We start from the raw sequence: 18886 nt of genomic DNA on the forward strand, positions 1-18886 counted from the left end.
TTAATTGCATGGACAGACTTGGTGAATGTTCCAGCTATAAAATAAACACTTGACATGTACTGTAGAGTATATGTTGGTCCATGTTTATGTGTGAGTGTATAATATTGCTCTAAGCCTCTGACATAATGTAAACATCTCTCTACTCTCCCCTCAGTAGCTGAGTTGAAGGCAGCAGCAACAGTGCATCAGTGTGTACTACTGTGTACCAGGCAGAGGAAGTCTGTCACAGCGGCACACCTCCTTCCTCTCCAGTCTCCTCTGGCCTCCTCAACCTTTCCATACTGTCCCCCAGCCTGTCTCACAAAGTCTCCTTTCAGTCCACCGCCCCCACAGCAGCCACTCCTCTGTCTCTGTGAGGAGCTGGAGCTGGTGCCAGTGCCAGGCACTGTTCTGCACAGAGGCTAGCAGGCACAACACAAGACAGGGTTGAGTGGGTTTAAATGCATAATGTGACATGCAGGAGTTCTTACCCACTACTGTGCCAAGCATATGTGAAGTAAATCATGTATCTCCTGTGGTTTATATTACTATTTTACCTGTGAAAACAAGTGAAGCTACTCTCTCCTCTCTCCACGAGTGAATCTCACCTGCTCCCCAGAGCTCTCTCCAGGTCTTGAGTCTGCAGGTTCTTCAATGCGCACTAAGTGCCCTGATTGGAATCAGATGCTTCTTCACCAGGAGGTGAGGGGAGATGGATAGGTCAGATGAGGCCTTAAATCAGACTCTGCTCCGTCCGACAGCAGTACACTCGAGTTCAGCATAGTGATTGGTGGACATGGAGGTCTATCTCTAGAATTGTTGTGTATTGATCTCGTGGCTCATGGTCTGTTACATCTTAGTCCTGTTTGTTTTCAGGCTGTGTATTTCCAGACTGAGTCCACTGTCCCCAAACAGCACAGTCCAGTCTCTCTCTCTCTCTCTGACACGAAGGCTGTTCTCCCTGGATCACCTCTTCTTTGTGTTTGAAGGTGTCCACATGTTGACAAACACGTGTGCACACATTCACACAGATAGTCACTGTCAGACCTGGTGGGTTGGTTGTGTGTGTCCCAGATTCCCCTCTCTCTGTGTTTACTGCACTCACAGATCAATGGGGCTCCTCTCTGACCTCTGCACACACAGTGGCTGGCTGTGTGTTGACTCTGTCCCTGGTAAACAGCCACACTGCTGACCGGGCCACTGCCATCTTCAATATGCACATCCCAGGGTAAGCCATGAAATTGACTCCCCACCAGCCGACAACTGAAGTTCTGTGTGTGACTATATTACATAGAGTTTGCATGCTTATGAGTGCAAGTAGTAGAGGACCGTTGAAAATGAATCCCCCTTTTTGTATGTGGTGGGTGTAGGTTGTATGCAGGTGGGCAGAGCTGAGCGTTGGGCCTGCTCTAGTCTAAACAATGCCTCTTTGACAGGCCTGCATTCTGCTGGGGATCAGAGTGCTTAGTTACTGCATGGACCAGGACCTATTTGCAGGCTCATTCATTTAGGCTTCAGCCAGGCAGGCAGCATTCAGCTCTGCTCAACACAAACCCATGCAGGGAGCGCTCAACTGTTGGAAACTTGTTCAGGCTCTACGAAGGCAAAACTGTTGATACAGCAGGCTTGACTTGCTGGAGCTGCGGGGCTTGTTAATTGACCTGAAAGTCTTGTTTGTGTTTGTATGTAAACTGGTGCAGCAGAGCAGAGTAGAGCAGCAGACCCCTTCCCTTCCACTGGCTCAGGCACAAGTCATTCAGCCTACCAGTGGAAGGAGGAAGACCCAGGGTTGGGGAGCAGTGGTGTAGTGGAGGGTAAATGCAAGTGCACACAGTTTACCCACCTTTTTTATTTGCCCAACTGTTTACGCACCTTTTGCAGAAAAATGCATTAAGTATAGGAAGCATTACTTTTTTCAGCGTGACCAGCAATCAGTTTACCAACCTTTTTTTGTTTTTTTTTACCACTACATCACAGTTTGGTAGTAACTGATTACATGTACTGTCACATGTAATCTGATTACAAAAAAACTGTAACTGTAATCATTTAAGTTACCAGCAACAATATTGTAATCGGATTACAGATACCTTTTGAAAAACTAGATTACTTCTTGGATTACTTTTAAATTCAGAAAGGATGTTTGTGAAAAAATTACATTGACACCTTTCTGTTTTCTCAATGACATTCAATTCAGAATTGAAAAAGTTTAAGTTTGTTCCACCTCAGCGAGTCTGACCACAAGTCAGACTAATATGATGACACAGCAAATGCATTTGATGGATCCTTTTTTTCTTCTAATGCCTCTTAAGGGAAAGTAATCCAAAGTAACTGAACATAATCAGATGACATTACTGAGTTTGTGTAATCCAAAAGTTACATTACTGGTTACAATTTAGTACAGGTAACTAGTAACTGTAATGGATTACATTTAGAAAGTAACCTACCCAACCCTGGGAAGGTCTGAGATGGCAGGCTGTTGTGTAACTAACTAACTATTAGTGACTGTGATTTCTTAATAGTTTTTGTTTCTCATGTCTGTGTGGCTTTACAGTGACTTGATTTGGGCTGGCATTGCTGTTGCAATGATACTAGAGAGAGTACTTGAGAAAGACCGTAAGTGCCTTGTCGCTGCCCATGTGTAAGGTGAGTGGGTTATCCCACGTCAGCTAGCACTCTGCTCCACTCACTGAAGACATGGCAACCTGATCCGCCTTTGTGTCACCACATAGCCTACATGGTGTTGTGTAAAATAGGTGGATCTCTGAGAGGGGCGGGTTTGTTTGTCTTTCCTTTTGTTGATGCTCTTAAGGGGCCGTCAGCATTCCCTTGTCAGCTAGTGAATAGCCTGTCTTGAGATTCTTAACGCCCATGGCTAGAAACCATAAACCATCAAAAACACCGTAGGCTGTCACATCGTGCAAATACACAGCCATGATTTGTATTTTCATTGTCTCGATCATTGAATGCCTATCTCCACTCGCTCTGAGCCTTACTTTCGCTGTCTGCTTAGAGAGTCGCTGCCTGTTTCCATGGTGATTAAAGACTGTTACATGTCCCACATATCTGAATAACGCGTAATGGTCTGTCAGACTGGCTGTGTGATGTCTCCTCCTGGCTGAGAGTGTGTGTGTGCGCCTCTTTTTTTTTCCGTCTTGCTCCGTTTTACTGTCTCATTCGATCTCTCTCTCCTTGTCTAAGTGTTTGTCTGTCTTACCCTCTCTCTCTCTTCCACTCCCCCTCTAGTCTATAGTTCCAGAGCAGAGGGTAGCCTATGCTTAGACTAGAGGGCTGGATTCCTGTCCTCATTATCTGCGGTAACTGCAGGTTGTTGATGGAGGAGACAGCAGTGATCTGAAGTGACCCTCTGTCTCCCCGTCTCTAAATCGCCAGCCTCATTTCCTCTGTTGGCACACTACCCTGCGGTGTCTGCTTACCCCCTGCTTCCTCTGTCTCTCCTCTCCATGGTGTCAGGCCTGCAGTCCCTTTGATTCAAATCCCCCTGATCAGAAATGTTGGCATCTCCACTGCTCGTTGCACCAGGAGAGGTTGATGGTCTATCCCAGACTACATTTGGTATTTTTAAACTTTCTCTTTTCTTAAGTTTTAATATAATTGAGGATATATGTTCTTGACTGTGTTTGACCAGATACAATGCTATTTTACTGTAAACAAATTGACAACAGACTTTCAGCATGCTTATAGGGAAGGATAGTCAACAAGCACGGCACTTACACAAATGACTGGCTGAGAGAAATTAATGCTACAAATATTGTGGGAGCTGTTTTGTTAGACTTCAGTGCGGCTTTTGACATTATTGGCGGCTTTTGACATTATCGATCATAGTCTGCTGATGGAAAAAAGTATGTGTTATGGCTTTACACCCCCTGCTATATTGTGGATAAAGAGTTACCTGTCTAACAGAACACAGAGCTGCAGTTAGTTTCAGAATGGGTGGCAAGGAATAAGTTAGACCTGAATATTTCAAAAACTAAAAGCATTGTATTTGGGACCAATCATTCACTAAACCCTAAACCTCAACTAAATATTGTAATAAGTAATGTGGAAATTGAGCAAGTTGAGGTGACTAAACTGCTTGGAGTAACCCTGGATTGTAAACTGTCATGGTCAAAACATGTTGTACAACAGTAGCTAAGATGGGGAGAAGTCTGTCCATAATAAAGCGCTGAACTGCCTTTTTAACAACACTATCAACAAGGCAGGTCCTATAGGCCCTAGTTTTGTCGCACCTGGACTACTGTTCAGTCGTGTGGTCAGGTGCCACAAAGGGGGACCTCGGAAAATTACAATTGGCTCAGAACATGGCAGCACGGCTGGCCCTTAAATGTATATGGAGAGCTAACATTAATAATATGCATGAAAATCTCTCATGGCTCAAAGTGGAGGAGAGATTGACACACTATGGGAGGTGCACAGTACTACATAGAGCCATGGCTACATGGAACTCTATTCCACATCAGGTAACTGATGCAAGCAGTAGAATCAGATTTAAACAGCAGATAAAAATACCCCTTATGGAACCGCGGGGCCTGTGAAGAGACACACACACACACACAGGCACAGACACACATACACATGATAAGACACGCACTCTACACACATATACACATGGATGTTGTATTGTGATAGTGGAGTAGTGGCCTGAGTGTTGTGAAATGTAATGTCATGTAATATTTTAAATTGTATATATATTTGCCTTAATGTTGCTGGACCCCAGGAAGAGTAGCTGCTGCCTTGGCAGCAGCTAATTGGGGTCCTTAATAAATACAAATACAAACTGTAAGACATTCTAAAATGGATTAAATTGTTTTTTCCCTCATCAATCTAAACACAATACCCCATAATGACGAAGCAAAAACTGGTTTTTATAAATGTTTGCAAATTTTTTTACAGTATCTGTCAAAAGTTTGGAGACACCTACTCATTCAAGGGTTTTTCTTGATTTTTACGATTTTCTACATTGTAGAATAATAGTGAAGACATCAAAATGAAATAGCACATGGAATCATGTAGTAACCAAAGAAGTGTTAATACAAAAATCAAAATATATTTTAGATTCTTCAAAGTAGCCACCGTTTTGCCTTGATGACAGCTTTGCCCGCTCTTGGCATTCTCTCAACCAGCTTCATGAGGTAGTCACCTGGAATGCATTTCAATTAACAGGTGTGCCTTGTTACATTTACATTTACATTTTAGTCATTTAGCAGACGCTCTTATCCAGAGCGACTTACAGTTAGTGCATACATTATTTTATCGAACCCACAACCCTTAAAATATAATTTGTGGAATTTCTTTCCTTAATGCGTTTGAGCCAATCCGTTGTGTTGTGACAAGGTAGGGGTGGTATACATTTGGTAAAAGACCAAGTCCATATTATGGCAGGAACAGCTCAAATAAGCAAAGGCAAATGACAGTCCATCATTACTTTTAAGACATGAAGGTCAGTCAATCCGGAAAATGTCAAGAACTTTGAACGTTTCTTCAAGTGCGGTCGCAAAAACTATCAAGCGCTATGATGAAACTGGCTCTCATGAGGACCGCCACAGAAAAGGAAGACCCAGAGTTACCTCTGCTGCAGAGGATAAGTTCATTAGAGTTACCAGCCTCAGATTGCAGCCCAAATAAATGCTTCACAGAGTTCAAGTAACAGACACATCTCAACATCAACTGTTCAGAGGAGACTACGTGAATCAGGCCTTCATGGTCGAATTGCTGCAAAGAAACCACTACTAAAGGACACCAATAATAAGAAGAGACTTGCTTGGGCCAAGAAACACGAGCAATGGACATTAGACCAGTGGAAATCTGTCCTTTTGGTCTGATGAGTCCAAATTTTGAGATTTTTGGTTCCAACTGCCGTGTCTTTGTGAGACGCAGAGTAGGTGAACGGATGATCTCCGCATGTGTGGTTCCCACCGTGAAGCATGGAGGAGGAGGTGTGGAGGTGCTTTGCTGTTGAAGCTGTTGGTGATTTATTTAGAATTCAAGGCACACTTAACCAGCATGGCTACCACAGCATTATGCAGCGATACGCCATCCCATCTGGTTTGGGCTTAGTGGGACTGTCATTTGTTTTTCAACAGGATAATGCTCCAAAACACACCTCCAGGCTGTGTAAGGGCTATTTGACTAAGAAGGAGCGTGATTGAGTGCTGCATCAGATGACCTGGCCTCCACAATCACCCGACCTCAACCCAATTGAGATGGTTTGGGATGAGTTGGACCGCAGAGTGAAGGAAAAGTCGTGAACAAGTGCTCAGCATATGTGGGAACTCCTTCAAGACTGTTGGAAAAGCATTCCAGGTGAAGCTGGTTGAGAGAATGCCAAGAGTGTGCAAAGCTGTCATCAAGGCAAAGGGTGGCTACTTTGACAAATCTAAAATATAAATATATTTTGATTTGTTTAACACTTATTTTTGGTTACTACATGATTCCATATGTGTTATTTCATAGTTTTGAAGTCTTATCAAAATAAAAATAAAGAAAAACCCTTGAATGAGTAGGTGTGTCCAGACTTTTAACTGGTACTGTATATAAAAATAAATAAATGACATATATTTTGATAAGTATTCAGACCCTTTACTCAGTACTTTGTTGAAGCACCTGTGTCAGCGATTATAGCCTCGAGTCTTCTTGGTTATGACGCTACAAGCTTGTTACACCTGTATTAACGGAGTTTCTCCCATTCTACTCTGCAGATCCTCTCAAGCTCTGTCAGGTTGGATGGGGAGCGTTACTGCACAGCTATTTTCAGGTCTCTCCAGATATGTTTGATTGTGTTCAAGTCCGGGCTCTGGCTGAGCCACTCAAGGACATTCAAAGACTTGTCCCGAAGCCACTCCTGCGTTGTCTTGGCTGTGTGCTTAGGGTTGTTGTCCTGCTGGAAGGTGAACCTTCACCCCAGTCTGAGGTCCTGAGCACTCCGGAGGTTGGATGTGATAAAAATTCACATTTTACAGTAGCATTTATTGTCCCCAGCACAAGGTGCACCTGTGTAATGATCATGCTCTTTAATCAGCTTATTGATATGCCAGATCTGTCAGGTGGATGGATTATCTTGGCAAAGGAGAAATGCTCACTAACAGGGATGTAAACACATTTGTGCACAACATTTTTGAGAAATAAGCTTTTTGTGCATATGGAACATTTCTGGATTCTTTTATTTCAGCTCATGAAACATGGGACCAGCACTTTAAATGTTGCGTTTATATTTTTGTTCAGTATATTTAGCTTTGCTTTTTTTATAGTACAACTTTATTCAATATTTTTCTAAGTAACTTTGTTGCCCTATTGCTCACTGGAGGTCCTACAAGAGAATAACAATAACCATTAACTTGGAAACCTGGTCCCACCACTCTTACAGATTCCTTTGCTTGAGAATAAATTAATTTCATTAGAATAGGAACACACACCAAAGTAATAAGGTTGATATACAGTGAGGGGGGAAAAAGTATTTGATCCCCTGCTGATTTTGTACGTTTGCCCACTGACAAAGATATGACCAGTCTATAATTTTAATGGTAGGTTTATTTGAACAGTGAGAGACAGAATAACAACAACAAAATTCAGAAAGACGCATGTCAAAAAATGTCTACATTGATTTGCATTTTAATGAGGGAAATAAGTATTTGACCCGCTCTCAATCAGAAAGATTTCTGGCTCCCAGGTGTCTTTTATACAGGTAACGAGCTGAGATTAGGAGCACACTCTTAAAGGGAGTGCTCCTAATCTCAGCTTGTTACCTGTATAAAAGACACCTGTCCACAGAAGCAATCAATCAATCAGCTTCCAAACTCTCCACCATGGCCAAGACCAAAGAGCTCTCCAAGGATGTCAGGGACAAGATTCTAGACCTACACAAGGCTGGAATGGGCTACAAGACCATCGCCAAGCAGCTTGGTGAGAAGGTGACAACATTTGGTGCGATTATTCGCAAATGGAAGAAACACAAAATAACTGTCAATCTTCCTCGGCCTGGGGCTCCATGCAAGATCTCACCTCGTGGAGTTGCAATGATGATGACAACGGTGAGGAATCAGCCCAGAACTACACAGGAGGATCTTGTCAATGATCTCAAGGCAGCTGGGACCATAGTCACCAAGAAAACAATTGGTAACACACTACGCCGTGAAGGACTGAAATCCTGCAGCGCTCGCAAGGTCCCCCTGCTCAAGAAAGCACAAATACATGCCCATCTGAAGTTTGCCAATGAACATCTGAATGATTCAGAGGAGAACTGGGTGAAAGTGTTGTGGTCAGATGAGACCAAAATGGAGCTCTTTGGCATCAACTCAACTCGCCGTGTTTGGAGGAGGAGGAATGCTGTCTATGACCCCAAGAACACCATCCCCACCGTCAAACATGGAGGTGGAAACATTATACTTTGGGGCTGTATTTCTGCTGAGGGGACAGGACAACTTCACCGCATCAAAGGGACGATGGACGGGGCCATGTACCGTCAAATCTTGGGTGAGAACCTCCTTCCCTCAGCCAGGGCATTGAAAATGGGTCATGGATGGGTATTCCAGCATGACAATGACCCAAATCACACGGCCAAGGCAACAAAGGAGTGGCTCACGAAGAAGCACATTAAGGTCCTGGAGTGGCCTAGCCAGTCTCCAGACCTTAATCCCATAGAAAATCTGTGGAGGGAGCTGAAGGTTCGAGTTGCCAAACGTCAGCTTCGAAACCTTAATGACTTGGAGAAGATCTGCAAAGAGGAGTAGGACAAAATACCTCCTGAGATGTGTGCAAACCTGGTGGCCAACTACAAGAAACGTCTGACCTCTGTGATTGCCAACAAGGGTTTTGCCACCAAGTACTAAGTCATGTTTTGCAGAGGGGTCAAATACTTATTTCCCTCATTAAAATGCAAATCAATTCATAACATTTTTGACATGCGTATTTCTGGATTTTTTTGTTGTTATTCTGTCTCTCACTGTTCAAATAAACCTACCATTAAAATTATAGACTGATCATTTCTTTGTCAGTGGGCAAACGTACAAAATCAGCAGGGGATCAAATACTTTTTTCCCTCACTGTAGTAGTAGTTTCCTTGAAAAGGGAAGAATAAGCTTTACTTAAATGCCAGAAGTATTACTGTACTATACTGTAGTATTACTGTACTATACTGTAGTATTACTGTACTCCTAATATTCAACAAATACCATTTGTTTTTCCCATATGAAAAAAAGCAACCGCAACTCGCATTTGCAGGCCGCATTGCGAGATCAGCAACACAGATGATTGAATAACAGAGCACATGGGAAAATAGAGCTTCTGATGTGATCAAAGAAAAAATAGCCTACATGAAAGTAAGAGAGAAAGTGAACATTGTTTCTAGTTGAGGTTAGTTACAAGTCAAGTGTCCTGGCTTCGCATCAGTTCCAAAGATTGACGAGTGACTGAAGTTGACCGCCTTGGAGCTCACATGGTATTTGCGTTTTTGTAAAATGTAGACAAAATAAAAGTAATTTGTAATAGTTATTTTTTTCCCCAGGGCGTCTCGTTATCGTCATAGTTTTAGTCAGGAAAAATAGGTTGTTGACGAGTATCTTTCGTTATAGTTATTGTTGACAATTAACACTGCTTCCCACTAGTACTGAGAGACCTCAGATGGGCAGAATTTCCATACACTGTCAATGTCAATCAATCACTGGCTAACACTGTCTTGCCTACTGGTAATCCAGGAGACCGTTTGCAGCCGCTGGCACATCTGTTAGATATTCAGAGCCGTTCGCTGGTTTTATCTCACTGCTACCATCTTCCCACGATCCAGCTACCAGAGAAGCTCCACTTCACCATAAAACACAAGACAGTGGAGGCCAAATAAGGTCATTTCCACTTCGCCCAGTCCCCTGAAACCATTCTGGGTTCAGATGAGGTAGACTACTGACTGATGAAGAGAAAGAAGGGAGGAGGAAGGTAGTAGGGTTTATTTGTCTTTGTTCCTCCCCTCCCTCCCTCCCTTCTTCCTGACTGTGGCGTGTTAAGACTGGTCTGATCCAGGAGGAGAGGAGAAGCAGAGGACTGGAGGTGGCGTGATGGAGTGTATCAGTATGGCAGTGTGTCAGAGTGGGCTCCTCACAGCTTGTTTGATTAGAGGGCTGTGGAGCAGACTGCTCTCTCTGTCTCTCTGCGGGATTAGTCTGACACCTTTCACTGCCACCGTTCTGAGGGAAGCACCATTCTATCTGCTGTGACGGGAGACACTGGAATTGGTTCACACTTCTCACAACTATGACATAGACTGACTGTGGTGTATAGACCCTACTGTTTGAAGAATGTATGTACATTCAGTGAGATTCTGTATTCCTGTAACTGTCTCATTGTTAATTCATGATGGTGGTGCCTGATAATGCGATTTAAAAAAAAAAGGGCCTTGTCTTTTATTCATAGAGGGGCATATGGTGTATCACCTCAAACAGACATTTGTGTAAAGGAATGTATGTGGGCCGCTTTAGGGGAATCTCTTCTTTCTCGTTCCCTACTTTTACCTTGATTTAAGTTTCAGTCCACGTGTGTTTTGCCTGTTCACTGGGTTTTCCTCCATTCTGCCCATTTCCCCATGCAGAGTGAACATGCTTTGGTTAATTCATGTGTGTGCACTGTGCAGAAGCTGGCTTTGTTGTGAGATAGTCTGTTCTTAATGTTGTCCCATGGCAGCAGAAGTAGACACCTGCCCCTCCAGTGCCTCAGAGCCACCTCCACACATACACACTCACACACACCTCTACCGTTTCATTATCCAGACTTGGCTTTGAAGATCACGGGCCGAGTCGACCGTACTCACACCCCCTGCTCTGGGAGCAGCTGTGGTCCTCTGTGTCGCTGCCAAACTGCCTGGGCCTCCCAGCATGCAGCAGTGTTCCAGCGTCCAGCACTTCATTCAGTTACGGGCAGCGCTGTGGACCAGCCAGCATAGGCAGCCTTTGAAGTGTGCGCTAATCACCACCACCTCTGCTGGGAGCAAGAGGAGGAGAAGAAGAATGAGAATGTTGCGCTCTGTTCCAATATGGAACTAGATTATTATCCATACGAAGCAGCACTCTTAGTATAGGCTGATGTGTAAATATAGCATAGACTCACTCACTACCCCACTCTCATAGACATTGAGTTTGGCTTCAAAGGCTGAATGTACTTTAATGTAGCTATTTCAGGAGTCATTGGCATGTGGAGGATTGCCCCTCCCTCCATCTCTCAATTGCTTTTACGCATGAAAAGAGCATGAACATTATTTCACTTTGTGGTACATCATTTTGCTATAGTATATTATCTCTTGCCCTGCTTATCTCAGCAGCTCCTATGGTTTTCTATAAGAAGTAAGGAGAGGGTGTGAGGGAGGGACAGAATAAGCGAAAGAGCACAGCCATGTATATTTATGGTTCTGAGAGCAAGAGGGGGGAGGGTACCAAGAGAAAAGGATTACACTGAGGCTCTGTATGTAGAGTGAAGTGTTGGTCAACCCCACAGCCTCTAGTAGGGATTGGTCTCAGTGATCCACACAGTACATGTGTGTTGAGATAAAAGAATGGAGGAAATGCCCCTTGGGGGGGAAAAGTAAAGTGTCTTCTGTAGGCAGATGCTTGTAATTTCAGACGGCTTGATGCCCTTTCTGGTACTATAGCTTTTAAGACCTTTGTGGTCCGATCAAGGTACAATGCAATTTTACTGTAAACAAATTAACAACAGACGTTCCGCACGCTTATAGGGAAAGACATTCAACAAGCACGGCACAAACACAAATGACTGATGATTGGCTGAGAGAAATTGATGATAAAAAGATTGTGGGAGCTGTTTTGTTAGACATCAGTGCAGCTTTCCACATTATCGATCATAGTCTGCTGCTGGAAAAATGTATGTGTTATGGCTTTACACCCCCTGCTATATTGTGGATGAAGAGTTACCTGTCTAACAGAACACAGAGGGTGTTTTTTAATGGAAGCCTCTCCAACATAATCCAGGTAGAATCAGGAATTCCCCAGGGCGTCTGTCTAGGCCCCTTACTTTTTTCAATCTTTATTAATGACATGCCACTGGCTTTGAGTAAAGCCAGTGTATCTATGTATGCGGATGACTCAACACTACACATCAGCTACTACAGCGAGTGAAATCACTGAAACACTTAATAAAGAGATGCAGTTAGTTTCAGAATGGGTGGCAAGGAATAAGTTAGTCCTACAGTGCATTCGGAAAGTATTCAGACCTTATTCTAAAATGGATTCAATTGTTTTTTTCCCTCATCAATCTACACACAATACCCCATAATGACAAAGTAAAAACAGGTTTTTAGACATTTTTGCAAATGTATAAAAAAAAAACTAAAAAAACATGACATTTACATAAGTATTCAGACCCTTTACTCAGGACTTTGTTGAAGCACCTTTGTGGAAAAAGGGAAGGGAGCTGAATACTTTCCGAATGCACTGTAAATATTTCATAAACTAAAAGCATTGTATTTGGGACAAATCATTCACTAAACCCTAAACCTCAACTAAATTTTTTAATAAATAATGTGGAAATTGAGCAAGTTGAGGTGACTGAACTGCTTGGAGTAACCCTGGATTGTAAACTGTCATGGTCAAAACATGTTGATACAACAGAAGGTAAGATGGGGAGAAGTCCACAATAAAGCGCTGATCTGCCTTTTTAACAACACTATCAACAAGGCAGGTCCTACAGGCCCTAGTTTTGTCGTACCTGGACTACTGTTCAGTCGTGTGGTCAGGTGCCACAAAGAGGGACCTCGGAAAATTACAATTGGCTCAGAACAGGGCAGCACGGCTGGCCCTTAAATGTACACGGAGAGCTAACATTAATAATATGCATGAAAATCTCTCATGGCTCAAAGTGGAGGAGAGATTGACTTCATCACTACTTGTTTTTGTAAGAAGTGTTGATGTGCTGAATGCACTGAGGTGTCTGTTTTTAAGCTACTAGCACACAGCTCGGACACATGCATACCCCACAAGACATGCCACCAGAGGTCTCTTCACAATCAACAAGTCAAGAACAGACTATGGGAGGCGCACAGTACTACTTAAAGCCATGGAACTCTATTCCACATCGGGTAACTGATACAAGCAGTAGAATCAGATTAAAAAACAGATAAAAATACAGTAAAGTACTCTACACACACTTACACATGGCAGCAGCTAATGTGGATCCTTAATAAATACAAACTCATAATTTATTTTCCCCCCTATGACTGGTGGTTTAGTGAGGTCAGGTATCAAATTAGTATTCAGAATGTATGAGACGCCACTGTTATTTTGCCTTTATAATAATACTAATTAATGTAATTTGTAAAGCGCTTTTCTCACACCCAATGTGCTAAAAAAAGTATTATAATAAAAACAATCCAGAACATAGAACACCGACAACAAACAAAGCTATATACAGGTATCATCAGATCCGGAGGACATTGGAACAGAATTAGCAGAGGTCCTTGAAGGCTTTTCTGAGCAGCACTGTCTTGAGCTGTGCCGTAAAGGAGGACAGAGACCGCCGCTCTAATAGTGTCTGGAAGTGCATTCCACAATAATAAACGTATATAATTTACAATAATAATGAGCCTAAGTGATACCTCTGCTTGTAAAACTGAAACCTACACCCCCACAATGGACATATGTGTCTGCTTAGTAACCTAATTAGGGAGCATAATTAGCTTTTAGTGGTTTCATGCTGTAAAGTGCATTAAGTTGGATCAGTGGAGGGCCACGGTCAGATTCACATTTACCAGCCTGAGTGGCTGTGGGCCCTTGACCTCAATCATGGGCGTTCACCAGACTCCTGTTTGGTAAGTGTAGGTTCACATTTAGACTATTACAGACCATTCAACCTCCCTCAGTCACTTAGAAACCCTGGTTACAGTTAGCTGGGCTGCAGAGGCAGGGTTTATTATGGGGTTAGCTTAGTATAAAATGGAGATAAGGATGGATGGAGGAGGTTGGAATGGACAAAACCTGTGTTTACTGAAGGCTGGTCGCCAAGGGTGGGGAGAGAGATGGGAATTATAGATTCCGTATTTGAAAATATTAGTTTCTAGTTTCAACTCCTCCCTCACATTCAGAACAGGGTGTACTGTACATTTTCAAGATTTTTGCTCACATTTTGTTAGGTTTTAAAGGGAAGTCACCTTGTTGCACTTTTCAAACCAGTGACCTTGAGTGTGTGTGGCCTTCGATGGGTAGCTTTTGTCTCTGAAACACAAGCAAAGTAGCAAGCTAGACCTCAGGCATTTTACATTGGTAGAATATGACTGTGGCTCCATAGGGTGAAAGCATAATAATCTGAACCTTTTACCTTTTGCAGTCTATAGCAGGGACGGCCTGTTCAATAGGGCGATATGGGCGACGCACTGCCAAACGGGAAAAGGAAGGGATTTTTTTTCTAATCAATTATATCACGGCAACAGTAGTTATCAGTGTTGTAATCTGATCTGACTGCCACTAAATGTCAAATCAGGCTAAAGTCGTGCTTCAAATGGCCCCGCCCGTTTTTGGGCGATTTCAGTCAGGTTGAAAATCGCCCAGAAGTCTCTCATAGCCTGTCATGTAAAATCTATTTTTTTCAAATTTCAAAGCTTTCAATACATTCTCTATGGGTGTCTGTGGGCTTGCACTTACGCGCTTTCGTCATACGTGACGTAACCATGAACGTAACTAAGCAAATAGCGGCTAGCAGCGTCTCTGTTGCGACCTGCAGTGTGGCGTTATTTTATGTTTTTAATTTGTACACTTAGTGGCGTTATTTTATGTTTTTAATTTGTACACTTAGTTTACAAACATTCTGCCAACCATGGATTTCCAGTGGTGGGTTTTGGACTGATCTTGTTGATCGTGTACATACCCGCTACGAACGGACTAAATAATGAAAACGTTGCTGGCAGCGGAATCCAATACAGCTGGGAGACTTGGCTGGATGACAGAGTCCCGGACAGAGAAGTGGAGCCGGCCGGCTTCACCCTGGTCGGAGCGGACCTCGATCTGACAGTCACAGGGAAAATCGATCCTGGTAAGAGAGCGACTCTGTACCCCCGAGCCCCGACATTGAACTGCTTTCTGTGTCACTGCGACCTTACTATCTGCCCCGTGAGTTCCCCCAATTGTTTGTTACCGTTGTGTACTGTTGATAATCACAAGTTTACTGGAGAACTTAGACCAAGTAGAGACTTTGGACAGGGTGGATATGGTATAATAAAGGCAGTTTATTCAGAGGTAAAGATATCTGGAATCGCGTGCACGGACTCGTTCGTCAAACTCTTAGGGAGCTATCTGAAGAGAGCCCCGAAAACATTGTGTGCTGACATTTTATACAATAAATGATGTAGGTTGAATCTAGTAGTTCTGATCTTCTGATTGGTCCTGATGAGTTGGGCGAGGTCCCCTCCACTGTTGCATTGGCTCTGAGTCGGGTTCTCTGTCTTCAAATGTTCAGCCTAAAGAGAGGGGATTTTTGTGTGTGTGTGTGTGTGTGTTTAACAGTGATGATGTGTGTGTGTGTGTGTGTGTGTGTTTAACAGTGATGATGTGTGTGTGTGTGTGTGTTATCAGTGATGATGTGTGTGTGTGTGTGTGTGTGTGTGTGTCCTCAGAGCAAGAACTCGTGAGTTGGAAGAACTGAGAGACCTATGGCGTGGGTGTTGTCCTTGGCCACCTGCTGACAAGGCTGACAAGATAGGACTCTTTTGTCCATTGTTATAGGATAGGAACAGCATTGATTGAAAACAAACGCCCAACACAAAATGGGTCATGCACAAGATTTTAGTCAGACCAAGCTATAACATTATATATTTACTACGACAGTACATTCAACCAAAAGCTAATATAACAAAGGCATCAGAGATTATTTATAATCTGTCACAGAAACTGGAATCCATCTCCCCAGATCAGTCAATAAATGCTTCTGGTATTGACTTATATGCTGCCCCTGTCTTCATGTTGTTGCTGGACATATCTTTTTTTAAATGTGTGTAGGTCACCTAAATCATCAGAAAAATTGCCCCTCCTGAGAATTTTTTCAGGAGCCGCCACTGGTCTATAGCCTACATGGATTCCAATCCATGGGTTTACCTTTGACGCTCCGAACATGATTTTAACCTAGTAACCTTTGCAGTTGGCTGAATGTGTCTGTAAGACCACGGCAGCTGTAAAGACAGGATCTTCCATCTAGATGACCCTGAGGTCAACATATATCACTGACCGCCAGAGACCTCCCAAGAAGTGAGCAGTGGCCAGGGGGCAGGTGGCCATGTCTCATGGTGGCCTCTAACTGACAGAATTGAGCACCCTGATTCTTGTGAATGCTCTTCTTTAGAGCGACAAGTCAATAAAAGTGTTGGGAGGGTGTGAGTGTGTTTTCTGATTTGAGGAAGGAAGTGCAGTATGAAGATTAAGCATTGTTTTTATAATGAAAGCTGTCCAAAACAACCCTTGTTATTCGTCTTTCGTCTCAGAAACATGAATTTGGCTGGGTTTAGTGTACTGGCCAGCCTTTCAGATCTAAGCCTGTAACACTAATCATTAAGTCAGTGTAATTAAACATGGTGCTTAAGGCACTCTGAATAAGAAGCCTGTTATGTCACTCAGCTATTTAGAGGATTGTGTGCGTGTCTGTGCACACTCGTTTATGCTTTATTGCTGGGGTATTGCAGTGATCCCTCATGGTCTTGGCTGAGACTGAGGTCTCATGGGAGAGGGGGAGTAGGCTATAGGTAATAGTAGTTCTCTGTTTTGCTCAGCTCTATCTCTGCTCTAAGTAACTGTTCTGTCCTGTGACGAAATGCCTCAGGCTATCTGGCGTTATACAGAGACAGAGGGAGAGAGTCTTTGAGCTGCTCGCAGCGTATTCTGGAGATAAAATGTTAAAGAAATGAAATGGCAGGGCTCCTATTCGTCTCATAATATTACAATATTAGATTCATTGAATGTCATCGTTTCATAGACCGGAGGTGGTTCTACAATACCAAGGAACACTAATAATTTCAAATTAAGTTTTTGAAGGAAAGTTTATGTAGGGAGAGCAGCCTTTTGACAAAAATGTATCTGATTCTTACTGTTTTGATAACGTTTTTAATAGAGTAGACACAAAAGCTCTTGATGTGCCAATCCCTTCCCTGCATGTACCAAAGTTTGTCCTGCTGTATTTGCCCAATGTCTGGATAGATGCCTGGTTTGGCAGATTTTCACATTTTAAGGTGACTGACCAAAGGCTGAAGCTAGGTTTCCATCCAATTGGCGATAGATTTTCATGTGAATATTAAGAAAATCTGCATAAAGAATATATGCACATTTTCCCACCAGTGGTGATTCCACCAAACGTACTTGTTGCGGATACAAATCAGTGCATGATGACTAGTGCACACAAAATGTACTTTTTCGCTTACATTTTCATGTACAGAATAAAAATCTAAAGTTGAATATGTGTTTCCATCGCATGTTCAACTATAGCAATAGTTTTATCACAATCTGTTGCGTTAAATGGCAAATGTGCTAGGGCTGGGACGATACCAGTATCGCGATTCTCGTTAGTATAATGGCAAGGAAACAAAACACAAAGCAGATTTGTACTTATTTAGAAAAACAGCCCTAAAGTTGGAAATAAACATGATGTTGTCATCCAGAGTCACATGTATTTCATTTCCAAGCTATAGCACACAATATTTTACATATAGCAGGTTTTAAAGGACCAAAGAGTTTGGTCTGCTTCGTGTTTTCATTTTTGCAATCTAAAAAATATTGCGATACTGGTATCGTCCCAGCCCTAAAATGTGCCTACTCCGTTCTTGGCATGTGCGCTGTAGCCAACAGCTCGCAGATCCAGTGTGAGATTATGGATAAGAGCGAGAATATTTTTATTTGTCAAGCATCGATCATCATGTCAACAGAATAAGACCCTCGATATTTATTGGAAAGGAGCATCATCACTGTGCGCTTTTACCACCCTGTGAAGTTCATTTAGCAATAATACATGAGAGTCCATGTGTTTTGACATTTTTATCATGGCTGTGACATGGTCATAGCCACGAGGCGAAGCCGAGTAGACCAACTCAACATGATAAAAATGTCATAACACATGGGCTCAAGTGTATTATTGCTTTTATACAACGGGTTACCAGTTTATCCCCTTTTCTGACAGCCATTCCAGAAAGCACTTCACTGCCAATTGGTTTGTCTTGATGTAGCTTTTTCATTTCTCTCCTTTTCTATGTCGCCTATAACGGTGCTACTGATTTCTGCATGTCTAACGTTAATGTTAGGCTCAGGTTGCTGGTCCACTTGCTCTTCTTCTTTCATTTCTTTCATATCCTCCTCCTCTTCTTGTTTGCACCATTCTTCAAATGTTAGTGGATAAAACAAATCAAAAGTCACTTTAAAATCATCCATGACGAGTTACAGATGCTAATGCTTGTAGTTGTAAAAGTAGTAGTAGTAGTGGTAGTGCGTTGCTAGGTAACGGTAGGTAAGGATAGGCTCTAACAATGGGAATTCCAAACCACCCGTTGTATAACAGAACTTTATTTCTTCTGTAGCCTAATAAACTGCATGGTTTCCCGAGTCATAGTGGGAGGACCACACACCATATCATTGCTTGACTCCAAGTTTACTTCGATATGATGGTTGTTATATCAATATTTGCACATAAAGGCATTTCCACCAACATTTCTCTCATAATTCATTTTACCGACACAAAAAGATCCCACCATGTCGAACTAACAAATTCTGTCTGCATTTATAAAATTGTACCGAAAATCGCATAGAAACTGAGGATGGAAACGTGGTTAGTGTGATAAACCTTGGTCTGAGACAGTCTGCTTCTCTACCGTTTCCCCCCCCCCCCCCAATCTAAGGAATGGTCACGCACAACCATAGTACAGTTCAATGTCCTT

General features: G+C 42.7%; 1 protein-coding gene across 2 annotated transcripts in view; it reads left to right on the forward strand.

The window, feature by feature from the left end:
- Positions 1-18886, forward strand: part of LOC311145869 (low density lipoprotein receptor adapter protein 1-B-like) — a 76078-nt gene that overhangs the window by 29612 nt on the left and 27580 nt on the right. The gene's annotated exons all lie outside the window — the stretch shown is intronic.

This window comes from Coregonus lavaretus (assembly GCF_964263955.1).
Source record: "Coregonus lavaretus genome assembly, chromosome: 18".
NCBI lineage: Eukaryota > Metazoa > Chordata > Actinopteri > Salmoniformes > Salmonidae > Coregonus > Coregonus lavaretus.